Consider the following 23,541-nt stretch of genomic DNA (forward strand, 5'->3'; position numbering starts at 1 on the left):
ACAACAACAACAACAGTATCCAACAACAACAACCGTATCCAACAACAACAACAACCGTATCCAACAACAACAACCGTATCCAACAACAACAACCGTATCCAACAACAACAACAACCGTATCCAACAACAACAACAACCGTATCCAACAACAACAACAACAGTTTCCAACAACAACAACAACAGTATCCAACAACAACAATATCCAACAACAACAACAACAGTATCCAACAACAACAACAACAACCGTATCCAACAACAACAGTATCCAACAACAACAACAACCGTATCCAACAACAACAACAACAGTATCCAACAACAACAACAACAAGTATCCAACAACAACAACAACAGTATCCAACAACAACAGTATCCAACAACAACAACAACAACAGTATCCAACAACAACAACAACAGTATCCAACAACAACAGTATCCAACAACAACAACAACAGTATCCAACAACAACAACAGTATCCAACAACAACAACAACCGTATCCAACAACAACAACAACCGTATCCAACAACAACAACAACAGTATCCAACAACAACAACAACAGTATCCAACAACAACAACAACAGTATCCAACAACAACAACAACAGTATCCAACAACAACAACAGTATCCAACAACAACAACAGTATCCAACAACAACAACAGTATCCAACAACAACAGTATCCAACAACAACAGTATCCAACAACAACAGTATCCAACAACAACAGTATCCAACAACAACAACAACAGTATCCAACAACAACAACAACAGTATCCAACAACAACAACAACAGTATCCAACAACAACAACAGTATCCAACAACAACAACAGTATCCAACAACAACAGTATCCAACAACAACAACAACAGTATCCAACAACAACAACAGTATCCAACAACAACAACAGTATCCAACAACAACAACAACAGTATCCAACAACAACAACAGTATCCAACAACAACAACAACAGTATCCAACAACAACAACAACAGTATCCAACAACAACAACAACAGTATCCAACAACAACAACAACAGTATCCAACAACAACAACAACAGTATCCAACAACAACAACAACAGTATCCAACAACAACAACAACAGTATCCAACAACAACAACAACAGTATCCAACAACAACAACAGTATCCAACAACAACAACAGTATCCAACAACAACAACAGTATCCAACAACAACAACAGTATCCAACAACAACAACCGTATCCAACAACAACAACCGTATCCAGCAACAACAACAACCGTATCCAGCAACAACAACAACCGTATCCAACAACAACAACAACCGTATCCAACAACAACAACAACAGTATCCAACAACAACAACAGTATCCAACAACAACAACAGTATCCAACAACAACAACAGTATCCAACAACAACAACAGTATCCAACAACAACAACAGTATCCAACAACAACAACAGTATCCAACAACAACAGTATCCAACAACAACAGTATCCAACAACAACAGTATCCAACAACAACAGTATCCAACAACAACAGTATCCAACAACAACAGTATCCAACAACAACAACAACAGTATCCAACAACAACAACAACAGTATCCAACAACAACAACAGTATCCAACAACAACAGTATCCAACAACAACAACAACAGTATCCAACAACAACAACAACAGTATCCAACAACAACAACAACAGTATCCAACAACAACAACAACAGTATCCAACAACAACAACAACAGTATCCAACAACAACAACAACAGTATCCAACAACAACAGTATCCAACAACAACAGTATCCAACAACAACAACAACAGTATCCAACAACAACAACAACAGTATCCAACAACAACAACAACAGTATCCAACAACAACAACAACAGTATCCAACAACAACAACAACAGTATCCAACAACAACAACAGTATCCAACAACAACAACAGTATCCAACAACAACAACAGTATCCAACAACAACAACAGTATCCAACAACAACAACAGTATCCAACAACAACAACAACCGTATCCAGCAACAACAACAACCGTATCCAGCAACAACAACAACCGTATCCAACAACAACAACAACAGTATCCAACAACAACAACAGTATCCAACAACAACAACAGTATCCAACAACAACAACAGTATCCAACAACAACAGTATCCAACAACAACAGTATCCAACAACAACAGTATCCAACAACAACAACAACAGTATCCAACAACAACAACAGTATCCAACAACAACAGTATCCAACAACAACAACAGTATCCAACAACAACAGTATCCAACAACAACAACAACAGTATCCAACAACAACAACAGTATCCAACAACAACAACAACAGTATCCAACAACAACAGTATCCAACAACAACAGTATCCAACAACAACAACAACAGTATCCAACAACAACAACAACAGTATCCAACAACAACAACAACAGTATCCAACAACAACAACAACCGTATCCAACAACAACAACAACAGTATCCAACAACAACAACAACAACAACAGTATCCAACAACAACAACAGTATCCAACAACAACAACAGTATCCAACAACAACAACAACAGTATCCAACAACAACAACAACAGTATCCAACAACAACAACAACAGTATCCAACAACAACAACAACAACAACAGTATCCAACAACAACAACAGTATCCAACAACAACAGTATCCAACAACAACAGTATCCAACAACAACAGTATCCAACAACAACAACAACAGTATCCAACAACAACAACAACAGTATCCAACAACAACAACAACAGTATCCAACAACAACAACAACAGTATCCAACAACAACAACAACAGTATCCAACAACAACAACAACAGTATCCAACAACAACAACAACAGTATCCAACAACAACAACAGTATCCAACAACAACAACAACAGTATCCAACAACAACAACAACAGTATCCAACAACAACAACAACAGTATCCAACAACAACAGTATCCAACAACAACAGTATCCAACAACAACAGTATCCAACAACAACAGTATCCAACAACAACAGTATCCAACAACAACAACAACAGTATCCAACAACAACAACAACAGTATCCAACAACAACAACAGTATCCAACAACAACAACCGTATCCAACAACAACAACCGTATCCAACAACAACAACCGTATCCAACAACAACAACAGTATCCAACAACAACAACAGTATCCAACAACAACAACAGTATCCAACAACAACAACAGTATCCAACAACAACAACAGTATCCAACAACAACAACAGTATCCAACAACAACAACAGTATCCAACAACAACAACAGTATCCAACAACAACAACAGTATCCAACAACAACAACAGTATCCAACAACAACAACAGTATCCAACAACAACAACAGTATCCAACAACAACAACAGTATCCAACAACAACAACAGTATCCAACAACAACAGTATCCAACAACAACAGTATCCAACAACAACAGTATCCAACAACAACAGTATCCAACAACAACAACAACAACAACAGTATCCAACAACAACAGTATCCAACAACAACAACAACAACAGTATCCAACAACAACAACAACAACAGTATCCAACAACAACAACAGTATCCAACAACAACAACAGTATCCAACAACAACAACAGTATCCAACAACAACAACAGTATCCAACAACAACAACAGTATCCAACAACAACAGTATCCAACAACAACAGTATCCAACAACAACAGTATCCAACAACAACAACAACAGTATCCAACAACAACAACAACAGTATCCAACAACAACAACAACAGTATCCAACAACAACAACAACAGTATCCAACAACAACAACAACAGTATCCAACAACAACAACAACAGTATCCAACAACAACAACAACAGTATCCAACAACAACAACAACAGTATCCAACAACAACAACAACAGTATCCAACAACAACAACAACAGTATCCAACAACAACAACAACAGTATCCAACAACAACAACAACAGTATCCAACAACAACAACAACAGTATCCAACAACAACAACAACAGTATCCAACAACAACAACAACAACATCCAACAACAGTATCCAACAACAACATCCAACAACAGTATCCAACAACAACAACAACAGTATCCAACAACAACAACAACAGTATCCAACAACAACAACAACAGTATCCAACAACAACAGTATCCAACAACAACAGTATCCAACAACAACAGTATCCAACAACAACAGTATCCAACAACAACAGTATCCAACAACAACAACAACAGTATCCAACAACAACAACAACAGTATCCAACAACAACAGTATCCAACAACAACAGTATCCAACAACAACAGTATCCAACAACAACAGTATCCAACAACAACAGTATCCAACAACAACAGTATCCAACAACAACAGTATCCAACAACAACAGTATCCAACAACAACAGTATCCAACAACAACAGTATCCAACAACAACAGTATCCAACAACAACAACAACAGTATCCAACAACAACAACAGTATCCAACAACAACAACAACAGTATCCAACAACAACAGTATCCAACAACAACAGTATCCAACAACAACAGTATCCAACAACAACAGTATCCAACAACAACAACAGTATCCAACAACAACAACAGTATCCAACAACAACAACAGTATCCAACAACAACAACAGTATCCAACAACAACAACAGTATCCAACAACAACAGTATCCAACAACAACAACAGTATCCAACAACAACAACAACAGTATCCAACAACAACAGTATCCAACAACAACAACAACAGTATCCAACAACAACAACAACAGTATCCAACAACAACAGTATCCAACAACAACAGTATCCAACAACAACAGTATCCAACAACAACAACAACAGTATCCAACAACAACAACAACAGTATCCAACAACAACAACAGTATCCAACAACAACAACAGTATCCAACAACAACAACAGTATCCAACAACAACAACAGTATCCAACAACAACAGTATCCAACAACAACAGTATCCAACAACAACAACAACAGTATCCAACAACAACAACAGTATCCAACAACAACAACAGTATCCAACAACAACAGTATCCAACAACAACAACAGTATCCAACAACAACAACAACAACAGTATCCAACAACAACAGTATCCAACAACAACAACAACAGTATCCAACAACAACAGTATCCAACAACAACAACAGTATCCAACAACAACAACAGTATCCAACAACAACAGTATCCAACAACAACAACAACAGTATCCAACAACAACAACAGTATCCAACAACAACAGTATCCAACAACAACAGTATCCAACAACAACAGTATCCAACAACAACAGTATCCAACAACAACAACAACAGTATCCAACAACAACAACAACAGTATCCAACAACAACAACAACAGTATCCAACAACAACAACAACAGTATCCAACAACAACAACAACAGTATCCAACAACAACAACAACAGTATCCAACAACAACAACAGTATCCAACAACAACAACAGTATCCAACAACAACAACAACAGTATCCAACAACAACAACAGTATCCAACAACAACAACAGTATCCAACAACAACAACAGTATCCAACAACAACAGTATCCAACAACAACAGTATCCAACAACAACAGTATCCAACAACAACAACAGTATCCAACAACAACAACAGTATCCAACAACAACAGTATCCAACAACAACAACAGTATCCAACAACAACAGTATCCAACAACAACAACAACAGTATCCAACAACAACAACAACAGAATCCAACAACAACAACAGTATCCAACAACAACAACAGTATCCAACAACAACAACAGTATCCAACAACAACAGTATCCAACAACAACAGTATCCAACAACAACAACAACAGTATCCAACAACAACAACAGTATCCAACAACAACAACAGTATCCAACAACAACAACAACAACAGTATCCAACAACAACAGTATCCAACAACAACAACAACAGTATCCAACAACAACAGTATCCAACAAAAACAGTATCCAATAACAACAATATCCAACAACAACAACAACAGTATCCAACAACAACAACAACAGTATCCAACAACAACAACCGTATCCAACAACAACAACCGTATCCAACAACAACAACCGTATCCAACAACAACAACCGTATCCAACAACAACAACAACCGTATCCAACAACAACAACAACCGTATCCAACAACAACAACAACCGTATCCAACAACAACAACAACCGTATCCAACAACAACAACAACCGTATCCAACAACAACAACAACCGTATCCAACAACAACAACAACAGTATCCAACAACAACAACAACAGTATCCAACAACAACAACAACAGTATCCAACAACAACAACAACAGTATCCAACAACAACAACAGTATCCAACAACAACAACAACAGTATCCAACAACAACAACAACAGTATCCAACAACAACAACAACAGTATCCAACAACAACAGTATCCAACAACAACAGTATCCAACAACAACAGTATCCAACAACAACAGTATCCAACAACAACAGTATCCAACAACAACAGTATCCAACAACAACAACAGTATCCAACAACAACAACAACAGTATCCAACAACAACAACAACAGTATCCAACAACAACAACAACAGTATCCAACAACAACAACAACAGTATCCAACAACAACAACAACAGTATCCAACAACAACAACAACAGTATCCAACAACAACAACAGTATCCAACAACAACAACAACAGTATCCAACAACAACAACAACAGTATCCAACAACAACAGTATCCAACAACAACAGTATCCAACAACAACAACAACAGTATCCAACAACAACAGTATCCAACAACAACAGTATCCAACAACAACAACAACAGTATCCAACAACAACAACAACAGTATCCAACAACAACAGTATCCAACAACAACAACAACAGTATCCAACAACAACAGTATCCAACAACAACAACAACAGTATCCAACAACAACAGTATCCAACAACAACAACAACAGTATCCAACAACAACAACAGTATCCAACAACAACAACAGTATCCAACAACAACAACAGTATCCAACAACAACAACAGTATCCAACAACAACAACAGTATCCAACAACAACAACAGTATCCAACAACAACAACAGTATCCAACAACAACAACAACAGTATCCAACAACAACAACAACAGTATCCAACAACAACAACAACAGTATCCAACAACAACAACAACAGTATCCAACAACAACAACAACAGTATCCAACAACAACAACAACAGTATCCAACAACAACAACAACAGTATCCAACAACAACAACAACCGTATCCAACAACAACAACAACCGTATCCAACAACAACAACAACCGTATCCAACAACAACAACAACCGTATCCAACAACAACAACAACCGTATCCAACAACAACAACAACAGTATCCAACAACAACAACAACAGTATCCAACAACAACAACAACAGTATCCAACAACAACAACAACAGTATCCAACAACAACAATATCCAACAACAACAACAGTATCCAACAACAACAACAACAACAGTATCCAACAACAACAGTATCCAACAACAACAACAACCGTATCCAACAACAACAACAACAGTATCCAACAACAACAACAACAGTATCCAACAACAACAACAACAGTATCCAACAACAACAACAACAGTATCCAACAACAACAACAACAGTATCCAACAACAACAACAGTATCCAACAACAACAGTATCCAACAACAACAACAGTATCCAACAACAACAACAACAGTATCCAACAACAACAGTATCCAACAACAACAGTATCCAACAACAACAACAACAGTATCCAACAACAACAACAGTATCCAACAACAACAACCGTATCCAACAACAACAACAACCGTATCCAACAACAACAACAACCGTATCCAACAACAACAACAACAGTATCCAACAACAACAACAACAGTATCCAACAACAACAACAGTATCCAACAACAACAGTATCCAACAACAACAACAACAGTATCCAACAACAACAGTATCCAACAACAACAGTATCCAACAACAACAGTATCCAACAACAACAACAACAGTATCCAACAACAACAACAACAGTATCCAACAACAACAACAACAGTATCCAACAACAACAACAGTATCCAACAACAACAACAGTATCCAACAACAACAACAGTATCCAACAACAACAGTATCCAACAACAACAGTATCCAACAACAACAACAACAGTATCCAACAACAACAACAACAGTATCCAACAACAACAACAACAGTATCCAACAACAACAACAACAGTATCCAACAACAACAACAACAGTATCCAACAACAACAACAACAGTATCCAACAACAACAACAACAGTATCCAACAACAACAACAACCGTATCCAACAACAACAACAACCGTATCCAACAACAACAACAACCGTATCCAACAACAACAACAACCGTATCCAACAACAACAACAACCGTATCCAACAACAACAACAACCGTATCCAACAACAACAACAACCGTATCCAGCAACAACAACAACCGTATCCAGCAACAACAACAACCGTATCCAGCAACAACAACAACCGTATCCAACAACAACAACAACAGTATCCAACAACAACAACAACAGTATCCAACAACAACAGTATCCAACAACAACAACAACAGAATCCAACAACAACAGTATCCAACAACAACAGTATCCAACAACAACAGTATCCAACAACAACAGTATCCAACAACAACAACAGTATCCAACAACAACAGTATCCAACAACAACAACAACAGTATCCAACAACAACAACAACAGTATCCAACAACAACAGTATCCAACAACAGTATCCAACAACAGTATCCAACAACAACAACAACAGTATCCAACAACAACAACAACAGTATCCAACAACAACAACAACCGTATCCAACAACAACAACAGTATCCAACAACAACAACAGTATCCAACAACAACAGTATCCAACAACAACAACAACAGTATCCAACAACAACAACAACAGTATCCAACAACAACAACAACAGTATCCAACAACAACAACAACAGTATCCAACAACAACAACAACAGTATCCAACAACAACAACAACAGTATCCAACAACAACAACAACAGTATCCAACAACAACAACAACAGTATCCAACAACAACAACAACAGTATCCAACAACAACAACAACAGTATCCAACAACAACAACAACAGTATCCAACAACAACAACAACAGTATCCAACAACAACAACAACAGTATCCAACAACAACAACAACAGTATCCAACAACAACAACAACAGTATCCAACAACAACAACAACAGTATCCAACAACAACAACAACAGTATCCAACAACAACAACAACAGTATCCAACAACAACAACAACAGTATCCAACAACAACAACAGTATCCAACAACAACAACAGTATCCAACAACAACAACAGTATCCAACAACAACAACAGTATCCAACAACAACAACAGTATCCAACAACAACAGTATCCAACAACAACAACAGTATCCAACAACAACAACAGTATCCAACAACAACAACAGTATCCAACAACAACAACAGTATCCAACAACAACAACAGTATCCAACAACAACAACAGTATCCAACAACAACAACAGTATCCAACAACAACAACAACAGTATCCAACAACAACAGTATCCAACAACAACAGTATCCAACAACAACAACAACAGTATCCAACAACAACAACAGTATCCAACAACAACAACAACAACAGTATCCAACAACAACAGTATCCAACAACAACAACAACAGTATCCAACAACAACAACAGTATCCAACAACAACAACAGTATCCAACAACAACAACAGTATCCAACAACAACAACAGTATCCAACAACAACAACAGTATCCAACAACAACAACAGTATCCAACAACAACAACAGTATCCAACAACAACAACAGTATCCAACAACAACAACAGTATCCAACAACAACAACAGTATCCAACAACAACAACAGTATCCAACAACAACAACAACAGTATCCAACAACAACAACAACAGTATCCAACAACAACAACAACAGTATCCAACAACAACAACAACAGTATCCAACAACAACAACAACAGTATCCAACAACAACAACAACAGGATCCAACAACAACAACAACAGGATCCAACAACAACAACAACAGTATCCAACAACAACAACAACAGTATCCAACAACAACAACAACAGTATCCAACAACAACAACAACAGTATCCAACAACAACAACAACAGTATCCAACAACAACAACCGTATCCAACAACAACAACCGTATCCAACAACAACAACAACCGTATCCAACAACAACAACAACCGTATCCAACAACAACAACAACCGTATCCAGCAACAACAACAACCGTATCCAGCAACAACAACAACCGTATCCAACAACAACAACAACAGTATCCAACAACAACAACAACAGTATCCAACAACAACAACAACAGTATCCAACAACAACAACAGTATCCAACAACAACAGTATCCAACAACAACAGTATCCAACAACAACAACAACAGTATCCAACAACAACAGTATCCAACAACAACAGTATCCAACAACAACAGTATCCAACAACAACAGTATCCAACAACAACAGTATCCAACAACAACAACAACAGTATCCAACAACAACAACAACAGTATCCAACAACAACAACAACAGTATCCAACAACAACAACAACAGTATCCAACAACAACAACAACAGTATCCAACAACAACAGTATCCAACAACAGTATCCAACAACAGTATCCAACAACAACAACAACAGTATCCAACAACAACAACAACCGTATCCAACAACAACAACAACCGTATCCAACAACAACAACAGTATCCAACAACAACAGTATCCAACAACAACAGTATCCAACAACAACAACAACAGTATCCAACAACAACAACAACAGTATCCAACAACAACAACAACAGTATCCAACAACAACAACAACAGTATCCAACAACAACAACAACAGTATCCAACAACAACAGTATCCAACAACAGTATCCAACAACAGTATCCAACAACAACAACAACAGTATCCAACAACAACAACAACCGTATCCAACAACAACAACAACCGTATCCAACAACAACAACAGTATCCAACAACAACAGTATCCAACAACAACAGTATCCAACAACAACAACAACAGTATCCAACAACAACAACAACAGTATCCAACAACAACAACAACAGTATCCAACAACAACAACAACAGTATCCAACAACAACAGTATCCAACAACAACAGTATCCAACAACAACAGTATCCAACAACAACAGTATCCAACAACAACAGTATCCAACAACAACAGTATCCAACAACAACAGTATCCAACAACAACAGTATCCAACAACAACAGTATCCAACAACAACAACAGTATCCAACAACAACAACAGTATCCAACAACAACAACAGTATCCAACAACAACAACAGTATCCAACAACAACAGTATCCAACAACAACAACAGTATCCAACAACAACAACAGTATCCAACAACAACAACAGTATCCAACAACAACAACAGTATCCAACAACAACAACAGTATCCAACAACAACAACAGTATCCAACAACAACAACAGTATCCAACAACAACAACAGTATCCAACAACAACAACAGTATCCAACAACAACAACAGTATCCAACAACAACAACAGTATCCAACAACAACAACAGTATCCAACAACAACAACAGTATCCAACAACAACAACAGTATCCAACAACAACAACAGTATCCAACAACAACAACAGTATCCAACAACAACAACAACAACAACAGTATCCAACAACAACAACAACAACAACAGTATCCAACAACAACAGTATCCAACAACAACAACAACAACAACAGTATCCAACAACAACAACAGTATCCAACAACAACAACAGTATCCAACAACAACAACAGTATCCAACAACAACAACAGTATCCAACAACAACAACAGTATCCAACAACAACAGTATCCAACAACAACAACAACAGTATCCAACAACAACAGTATCCAACAACAACAGTATCCAACAACAACAACAGTATCCAACAACAACAACAGTATCCAACAACAACAACAGTATCCAACAACAACAACAGTATCCAACAACAACAACAACAGTATCCAACAACAACAACAACAGTATCCAACAACAACAACAACAGTATCCAACAACAACAACAACAGTATCCAACAACAACAACAACAACAACAACAGTATCCAACAACAACAACAACAGTATCCAACAACAACAACAACAGTATCCAACAACAACAACAACAGTATCCAACAACAACAACAACAGTATCCAACAACAACAACAACAGTATCCAACAACAACAACAACAGTATCCAACAACAACAACAACAGTATCCAACAACAACAACAACAGTATCCAACAACAACAACAGTATCCAACAACAACAGTATCCAACAACAACAGTATCCAACAACAACAGTATCCAACAACAACAGTATCCAACAACAACAGTATCCAACAACAACAACAACAGTATCCAACAACAACAACAACAGTATCCAACAACAACAACAGTATCCAACAACAACAACAGTATCCAACAACAACAACAACAGTATCCAACAACAACAACAACAGTATCCAACAACAACAACAACAGTATCCAACAACAACAGTATCCAACAACAACAGTATCCAACAACAACAACAGTATCCAACAACAACAGTATCCAACAACAACAGTATCCAACAACAACAGTATCCAACAACAACAACAACAGTATCCAACAACAACAACAACAGTATCCAACAACAACAGTATCCAACAACAACAGTATCCAACAACAACAGTATCCAACAACAACAGTATCCAACAACAACAGTATCCAACAACAACAGTATCCAACAACAACAACAGTATCCAACAACAACAACAGTATCCAACAACAACAACAGTATCCAACAACAACAGTATCCAACAACAACAACAGTATCCAACAACAACAACAACAGTATCCAACAACAACAGTATCCAACAACAACAACAGTATCCAACAACAACAACAGTATCCAACAACAACAGTATCCAACAACAACAGTATCCAACAACAACAACAACAGTATCCAACAACAACAACAACAGTATCCAACAACAACAACAGTATCCAACAACAACAGTATCCAACAACAACAACAACAGTATCCAACAACAACAACAACAGTATCCAACAACAACAACAGTATCCAACAACAACAACAGTATCCAACAACAACAACAGTATCCAACAACAACAACAACCGTATCCAACAACAACAACAACAGTATCCAACAACAACAACAACAGTATCCAACAACAACAACAACAGTATCCAACAACAACAACAGTATCCAACAACAACAGTATCCAACAACAACAGTATCCAACAACAACAACAACAGTATCCAACAACAACAACAGTATCCAACAACAACAACAGTATCCAACAACAACAGTATCCAACAACAACAACAACAGTATCCAACAACAACAGTATCCAACAACAACAGTATCCAACAACAACAACAACAGTATCCAACAACAACAACAACAGAATCCAACAACAACAACAGTATCCAACAACAACAACAGTATCCAACAACAACAACAGTATCCAACAACAACAGTATCCAACAACAACAGTATCCAACAACAACAACAACAGTATCCAACAACAACAACAACAGTATCCAACAACAACAACAGTATCCAACAACAACAACAGTATCCAACAACAACAGTATCCAACAACAACAACAACAACAGTATCCAACAACAACAGTATCCAACAACAACAACAACAACAGTATCCAACAACAACAGTATCCAACAACAACAACAGTATCCAACAACAACAACAGTATCCAACAACAACAACAGTATCCAACAACAACAACAGTATCCAACAACAACAGTATCCAACAACAACAACAGTATCCAACAACAACAACCGTATCCAACAACAACAACAACCGTATCCAACAACAACAACAACCGTATCCAACAACAACAACAACCGTATCCAACAACAACAACAACCGTATCCAACAACAACAACAACCGTATCCAACAACAACAACAACAGTATCCAACAACAACAACAACAGTATCCAACAACAACAACAGTATCCAACAACAACAACAACAGTATCCAACAACAACAACAACAGTATCCAACAACAACAACAACAGTATCCAACAACAACAACAACAGTATCCAACAACAACAACAACAGTATCCAACAACAACAACAACAGTATCCAACAACAACAACAGTATCCAACAACAACAACAACAGTATCCAACAACAACAACAACAGTATCCAACAACAACAACAACAGTATCCAACAACAACAACAACAGTATCCAACAACAACAACAACAGTATCCAACAACAACAACAGTATCCAACAACAACAACAGTATCCAACAACAACAACAGTATCCAACAACAACAACAGTATCCAACAACAACAACAGTATCCAACAACAACAACAGTATCCAACAACAACAACAGTATCCAACAACAACAACAGTATCCAACAACAACAACAGTATCCAACAACAACAACAGTATCCAACAACAACAACAACAGTATCCAACAACAACAACAACAGTATCCAACAACAACAACCGTATCCAACAACAACAGTATCCAACAACAACAACAACCGTATCCAACAACAACAACAACAGTATCCAACAACAACAACAACAGTATCCAACAACAACAACAACAGTATCCAACAACAACAACAGTATCCAACAACAACAACAACAGTATCCAACAACAACAGTATCCAACAACAACAACAACAGTATCCAACAACAACAACAACAGTATCCAACAACAACAACAACAGTATCCAACAACAACAACAGTATCCAACAACAACAACAACAGTATCCAACAACAACAACAACAGTATCCAACAACAACAACAACAGTATCCAACAACAACAACAACAGTATCCAACAACAACAACAGTATCCAACAACAACAACAGTATCCAACAACAACAACAGTATCCAACAACAACAACAACAGTATCCAACAACAACAACAACAGTATCCAACAACAACAACAACAGTATCCAACAACAACAACAACAGTATCCAACAACAACAACAACAGTATCCAACAACAACAGTGTGTCTAATGAGTAAATCCGATGGTCGTCCCAGCCATGACCACTAGAGAGCGCACTACCCACAAATACACTACAGCTGTACTACTACAGTACTACTACAGTACAACCTGAATGGACCAGGATCCAGACTGATACTACTATGTCTGAATCAGCCAGGTGAATAATCCCGTGATCTTCTATCCTCTGGTCATTCACCTGCTCTGATCAACTCCACTGGTGTACTCCTGATATGTACGAAAATACATTTTAAATGTATACACTCACTACTGTCAGTCACTCTGGGTAAGAACGTCTGTTAAATGAATAAAATGTAGAGGTAAATGTCCTGTCACACACACAGACACACAGAGAGACACAGACACAGATACACACAGAGAGACACAGAGAGACACAGACACACAGAGAGACACAGACACACACAGAGACACAGACACACACACACAGAGACACACAGAGATACACACAGATACACAGAGATACACACAGATACACACAGAGACACACACACACAGAGACACACAGAGGGACACACACACACACACAGAGAGACACAGACACACACAGATACACACAGAGACACACACAGATACAGATACACACACGGAGACAGAGACACACAGAAACACATTCACACAGAGACACAGATACACACAGACACACACAGACACGGAGACACACAGAGACACACACAGAGACACACACAGAGAGACACAGATACACACAGACACACACAGACACGGAGACACACAGAGACACACACAGAGACACACACAGAGAGACACAGAGACACACAGAGAGAGACACAGAGACACACAGAGACACACATAAACACATACACACAGAGACACAGACACACACAGACACACACAGAGACACACACAGAGACACACACAGAGACACACACAGAGACACACACAGAGAGACCATTTCTGTCACACAGACAGCGACATTTAAATTAATCCCACTATCCAGGTCAGCACCAAAACATGCACACACACATGCAGACACACACACATGCAGACACACACACATGCAGACACACACACATGCAGACACACACACATGCAGACACACACACATGCAGACACACACACATGCAGACACACACACAGACTGCCAAAGATGACACACACAAACACATGCAGACACACATGCAGACACACACACATGCAGACACACATGCTAATGACCTGCACCCATGTGAAAGTCTGAGGCGCGGCACCCTGACCCCACCCTGACTCCACCCCACCCTGACTCCACCCCACCCTGACTCCACCCTACCCTGACTCTAACCCCACCCTGACTCTAACCCCAACCCTGACTCTAACCCCACCCTGACTCTAACCCTACCCTGACTCTAACCCCACCCTGACTCTAACCCCACCCTGACTCTAACCCCAACCCTGACTCTAACCCCAACCCTGACTCTAACCCCAACCCTGACCCCACCCTGACTCTAACCCCAACCCTGACTCTAACCCCAACCCTGACTCCACCCCACCCTGAACCTAACCCCAACCCTGACTCTAACCCCACCCTGACTCCACCCCACCCTGAACCTAACCCCAACCCTGACTCTAACCCCACCCTGACTCTAACCCCACCCTGACTCTAACCCCACCCTGACTCTAACCCCACCCTGACTCTAACCCCACCCTGACCATAACCCCACCCTGACTCTAACCCCACCCTGACTCCACCCCACCCTGACTCCACCCCACCCTGACTCCACCCTACCCTGACTCTAACCCCACCCTGACTCTAACCCCAACCCTGACTCTAACCCCACCCTGACTCTAACCCTACCCTGACTCTAACCCCACCCTGACTCTAACCCCACCCTGACTCTAACCCCAACCCTGACTCTAACCCCAACCCTGACTCTAACCCCAACCCTGACCCCACCCTGACTCTAACCCCAACCCTGACTCTAACCCCAACCCTGACTCCACCCCACCCTGAACCTAACCCCAACCCTGACTCTAACCCCACCCTGACTCCACCCCACCCTGAACCTAACCCCAACCCTGACTCTAACCCCACCCTGACTCTAACCCCACCCTGACTCTAACCCCACCCTGACTCTAACCCCACCCTGACTCTAACCCCACCCTGACCATAACCCCACCCTGACTCTAACCCCACCCTGACTTGACTCTAACCCCACCCTGACCCTACCCTGAGGTATTCAGCATTTCACTGTAAGGTCTACTACACCTGTTGTATTCAGCATTTCACTGTGAGGTCTACTACACCTGTTGTATTTAGCATTTCACTGTGAGGTCTACTACACCTGTTGTATTCAGCATTTCACTGTAAGGTCTACTACACCTGTTGTATTCAGCATTTCACTGTAAGGTCTACTACACCTGTTGTATTCGGCATTTCACTGTAAGGTCTACTACACCTGCTGTATTGAGCATTTCACTGTGAGGTCTACTACACCTGTTGTATTCAGCATTTCACTGTGAGGTCTACTACACCTGTTGTATTCAGCATTTCACTGTGAGGTCTACTACACCTGTTGTATTCAGCATTTCACTGTGAGGTCTACTACACCTGTTGTATTCAGCATTTCACTGTAAGGTCTACTACACCTGTTGTATTCAGTATTTCACTGTGAGTTCTACTACACCTGTTGTATTCGGCATTTCACTGTGAGGTCTACTATACCTGTTGTATTCAGCATTTCACTGTAAGGTCTACTACACCTGTTGTATTCAGCATTTCACTGTGAGGTCTACTACACCTGTTGTATTCAGCATTTCACTGTGAGGTCTACTACACCTGTTGTATTCAGCATTTCACTGTGAGGTCTACTACACCTGTTGTATTCGGCATTTCACTGTAAGGTCTACTACACCTGTTGTATTCAGCATTTCACTGTGAGGTCTACTACGCCTGTTGTATTCGGCGCATGAGACAAATATTTGTATTTGATTTTGAGTAGAGAGTTTCCTCAAACAGAGAGACGGAGCACTTTAAACAATTGGTGTTTCTCAGGGTTGTGTGTTTTAGCTAGTCCAGACGGGAGACGACAAGTACCTGGACTAGGACCTGCGCCGCTTCCTGTGTGAGGAAACGGATGTTGTAGAGCCTGCAGGAGCGAGTCACTGCTTTGATGTTTTGCAGAAAACGACAGGGTGTTGTCTGGGATTTCACTGTGTGTTTAACTGCCCAGTTAGCAAAGAGCCGACGGGAGGCAGGGGGCTGCTTTTAGATGCAAATTGTCATAAACGGCAATCTCCGCCCACCCGCTTGTGGACTTGATAGCCTCCTGTTTTAGGAATAAGGCTGTAAAGGACTGGTATTTACAATAAGGGTTACATGGAGAAAGAATGACCTCTGAAATGAAAATGGATGGCCCTCCCTTCAACAAAATATATTTGATCTAAACCCTCTCTGAACGCTTGAAAAAATAACAAGTGACCATCCCCTATACGTCATAATAATAATTAGAACATGTGTACCGTTTTCCCCTCACTTCTTGGACAGACCAGAGCCTTAGATATGCAGTTTTAGAAACTGTTCTCTGTCCTCTAACTCAGGGTTATCCAAACACGGTCCTGGGTGCACGTTTTGTCGGTCAAATCAAAAACATGAAGTGGCTCCAGGACCGGGGTCGCCTACCCTTGTTTTAGATCCTCTGAGTCCGGGTTATCCAAACACGGTCCTGGGTGTTCCAGGTCGGTTAAATCAAAAACATGAAGTGGCTCCAGGACCGGGGTCGCCTACCCTTGTATTAGATCCTCTGAGTCCGGGTTATCCAAACACGGTCCTGGGGGCCCGTTTTGGTTGTTGTCCACTACACAGCTGATTGAAGTAACCAACTCATCGTCAAGCTTCGATTATTTTGAATCAGCTGTGTCGTGGTAGGACAACAGCCAAAACATACACCCAGGGCCGAGTTTGTGAAACCCTGCTGTAAAGTTAGCCTGTCTTGCCTAAACGTCCATTAAAAGATGACATGGCAGGAATTTTGATAGCGCGCAGGGCTGCGGGCCGGAAGGTCGTGGGTTCACAGATCACCGTGGACGAGAGTAGGGGTGGAAAGATCTCCTTCATAGTATAAGCATTGCATGAATCTATCATCGTATTTGCAGGTCTGAGAGAAAATTGCATTTTACACTAAACACCTATATAAACGCAACATGTAAAGTTGCTACCAATGACTGGAACAAACTGCAAAAATCACTGAAGCTAGAGATATTCCATTAATTTCTTCAACTGGTACCAGGGTATCATCCCCAAAGCCAATTCCTACTTTGGCCGCCTTTCCTTCCAGTTCTCTGCTGCCAATGACTGGAACGAAATGCAAAAATCACTGAAGCTGGAGACTCATATCTCCCTCACCAGCTTTAAGCACCAGCTGTCAGAGCAGCTCACAGATCACTGCACCTGTACATAGCCCATCTGTAAATAGCCCATCCAACTACCTCATCCCCATACTGTATTTATTTATTTATCTTGCTCCTTTGCACCCCAGTCTCTCTACTTGCACACTCATCTTCTGCACATCTATCATTCCAGTGTTTAATTGCTAAATTGTAATTACTTCACCACCATGGCCTATTTATTGCCTTAACTCCCTTATCTTACCTCATTTGCACTCACTGTATATAGACTTTTTGTTTTCTTTTGTTCTGTATTATTGACTGTATATTTGTTTATTCCATGTGTAACTCTGTGTTGTTGTTTGTGTCGAACTGCTTTGCTTTATCTTGGCCAGGTCGCAGTTGTAAATGAGAACTTGTTCTCAACTAGCCGACCTGGTTAAATAAAGGTGAAATAAAATAAATAAGTGTTGGTTCAATGTTTCATGAACTGAAATAAAAGATCCCAGAAATGTTCCAGATGCACAAAAAGCTTATTTCTGTCATCATTCTGTTATCTATTATTTTGTGCATATATTTGTATACATCCCTATTAGTGAGCATTTCTCCTTTGCCAAGATAATACATCCACCTGACGGTTGTGGCATATTAAGAAGCTTATTAAACAGCATGATCCTTACACAGGTGCACCTTGTGCTGGGGACAATAAAATGCCACTAAAATGTACAGTTTTGTCACGCAACACAAAGCCACAGATGTGTCAAGTTTTGAGGGAGCGTACTGCTGACTGCAGGAATGTCCAACAGAGATGTTGCCAGAGAATTGCATGTTAATTTTTCTACCATAATCCCCCTCTAATTAAATACTTAAAAATCATACAATGTGATTTTCTGGATTTTTGTTTTAGATTCCGTCTCTCACAGTTGAAGTGTACCTATGATAAAAATTACAGACCTCTACATGCTTTGTAAGTAGGAAAACCTGCAAAATCGGCAGTGTGTCAAATACTTGTTCTCCCCTGTAAAGGCACTCATTGTAGTTCTCCTCCTCAGACGAGGAGGAGCATTGATCAGACCAAGATGCGGAGAGGTAAGTGTTCATGATTTAATGAAACAACAAGAAAACACTTAAACCTACAAAATAACAAACGTGACTAACCTTAAACAGTCCTGTGTGGTCCAAACACTGACACAGGAAACAAACACCCACAAAAACCCAGTGAAACCCTGGCTGCCTTAGTATGACTCTCAATTAGAGACAAACGATACACACCTGTCTCTAATTGAGAATCATACCAGGCCGAACACAAAAACCAACCTAGAAATACAAAACCTAGACTGCCCACCCAAAACACACGCCCTGACCATAAACACATACAAAACCAACATAAAACAGGTCAGGACCGTTACATCCCCACTGTATATATATATATTTTTTTTTACATGTATTTAACAACTTATTATTGGAACTAAACAGTCTCCATATTTACTTCCATTAATTTCTTCAACTGGTACCAGGGGACCTTCAGACCAGTGTTGTGAGGTCTGTGGGCTTCCTAGAGCAGAACCGACATGTACTGGTTCCTGAGAGTCTCGCCTTTCCACAGAGGGGTCACATTAGTGTGTAGCCCAAACTGTTGGGATGCTACAGACAGGACGTTCCACAGAGGGGTCACATTAGTGTGTAGCCCAAACTGTTGGGATGCTACAGGCAGACGTTGGCAGATCGGCTGTACTGACTCCAGACGAGTCCCAAGATGTAGAGCAGAACAGAGAACACCATTGTGTCTCGTCTTTCCATAGATGGGTTATAATAGTTTGTAAGCCAAACCGTTCGGATGCTACAGAACATTTTTTTGAGAAAAGACTGATTTTCGTGGCGTCTCCTGGTCTGATAAACATCGCTCTAGTTCTTTCACCTTTCACCTCAGATGGGATGTCTCCTGGTCTGATAAACACCTCTCTGTCACCTTTCACCCCAGATGGGATGTCTCCTGGTCTGACAAACACCTCTCTGTCACCTTTCACCTCAGATGGGATGTCTCCTGGTCTGATAAACACCTCTCTGTCACCTTTCACCTCAGATGGGATGTCTCCTGGTCTGATAAACACCTCTCTGTCACCTTTCACCTCAGATGGGATGTCTCCTGGTCTGATAAACACCTCTCTGTCACCTTTCACCTCAGATGGGATGTCTCCTGGTCTGATAAACACCTCTCTGTCACCTTTCACCTCAGATGGGATGTCTCCTGGTCTGATAAACACCTCTCTGTCACCTTTCACCCCAGATGGGATGTCTCCTGGTCTGATAAACACCTCTCTATCTCTGTCACCTTTCACCTCAGATGGGATGTCTCCTGGTCTGATAAACACCTCTCTGTCACCTTTCACCCCAGATGGGATGTCTCCTGGTCTGACAAACACCGCTCTCTCACCTTTCACCTCAGATGGGATGTCTCCTGGTCTGATAAACACCTCTCTGTCACCTTTCACCTCAGATGGGATGTCTCCTGGTCTGATAAACACCTCTCTGTCACCTTTCACCTCAGATGGGATGTCTCCTGGTCTGATAAACACCTCTCTGTCACCTTTCACCTCAGATGGGATGTCTCCTGGTCTGATAAACACCTCTCTGTCACCTTTCACCTCAGATGGGATGTCTCCTGGTCTGATAAACACCTCTCTGTCACCTTTCACCTCAGATGGGATGTCTCCTGGTCTGATAAACACCTCTCTGTCACCTTTCACCTCAGATGTGGAAAAGCGACATCGGTGGATCCAATGCAGAAACTGAAATATCTCCAGTTCAAACTGACAGATTTTTATGGGGATTATATTATTATGCTAATTTGATGTCCGCGGAGGCGTGGACCTTAGGGGGATAAACATTTCATGTATTTCATGTTATTTTTGAAAGAAATACACAGAGAGAGAGCTACACAGGGAGAGATACACACAGTAGAGACACACTATATATACACAAAAGTTTGTGGAAACCCCTTCAAATTGGTGAATTCGGCTATTTCAGCCACAACCCGATGCTGACAGGTGTGTAATATCATCTGTGTGGAAACGGATAGGAGCAACAACGGCTCAGCCGGGAAGTGGTAGGCCACACAAGGTCACAGAACAGGACCTTAGAGCGCTGAAGAGCATAACTATTGTCTGTCCTCGGTTGCAACACTCACTACCGAGTTCCAAACTGCCTCTGGAAGCAACGTCAGCACAAGAACTGTTCGTTGGGAGTTTCCATGGCCGAGCAGCCACACACAAGCCTCAGCCTCACTATGCGCAATGCCAAGCTTCGGCTGGAGTGGCGTAAAAGCTCGCCGCCATTGGACTCTGGAGAAGTGGAAACGCGTTCTCTGGAGTGATGAATCACGCTTCACCATCTGGCAGTCCGACGGATGAATCTGGGTTTGGCGGATGCCAGGAGAACGATACCTGCCCGAATGCATAGTGCCAACTGTAAAGTTTGGTGGAGGAGGAATAATTGTCTGGGGCTGTTTTTCTTTGTTCAGGCTAGGCCCCTTAGTTCCAGTGTTGGGAAACGCTACAGCATACAATGACATTCTTGAAGATTCTGTGCTTCCAACTTTGTGGCAACAGTTTGGGGAAGGCCCTTTCCTGTTTCAACATGAACAATGCCCCCATGCAAAAAGCGAGGTCCATACAGAAATGGTTTGTCGAGATCGGTGTGGAAGAACTTGACTGGCCTGCACAGATCCCTGACCTCAACCCCATCGAACACCTTTGGGATGAATTGGAGAGAGTAGTCCTGGTCTGCAAGCCAGGACTATTGCCCAACATTAGTGCCCGTGGCGGAATGGAAGCAAGTCCCCGGCTACAATGTTCCAACATCTAGTGGAAAGCCTTCCCAGAAGAGTGGAGGCTGTTAAAGCAGCAATGTTCCAACATCTAGTGGAAAGCCTTCCTAGAAGAGTGGAGGCTGTTATAGCAGCAATGTTCCAACATCTAGTAAAAAGCCTTCCCAGAAGAGTGGAGGCTGTTATA

General features: G+C 40.6%; 1 protein-coding gene across 2 annotated transcripts in view; it reads right to left on the reverse strand.

The window, feature by feature from the left end:
• Nucleotides 1–23,541, reverse strand: part of st6galnac3 (ST6 (alpha-N-acetyl-neuraminyl-2,3-beta-galactosyl-1,3)-N-acetylgalactosaminide alpha-2,6-sialyltransferase 3) — a 136,044-nt gene that overhangs the window by 93,043 nt on the left and 19,460 nt on the right. The window lies entirely within an intron of this gene.

Source organism: Salvelinus fontinalis, chromosome 17 (assembly GCF_029448725.1).
Source record: "Salvelinus fontinalis isolate EN_2023a chromosome 17, ASM2944872v1, whole genome shotgun sequence".
Classification (NCBI taxonomy): domain Eukaryota; kingdom Metazoa; phylum Chordata; class Actinopteri; order Salmoniformes; family Salmonidae; genus Salvelinus; species Salvelinus fontinalis.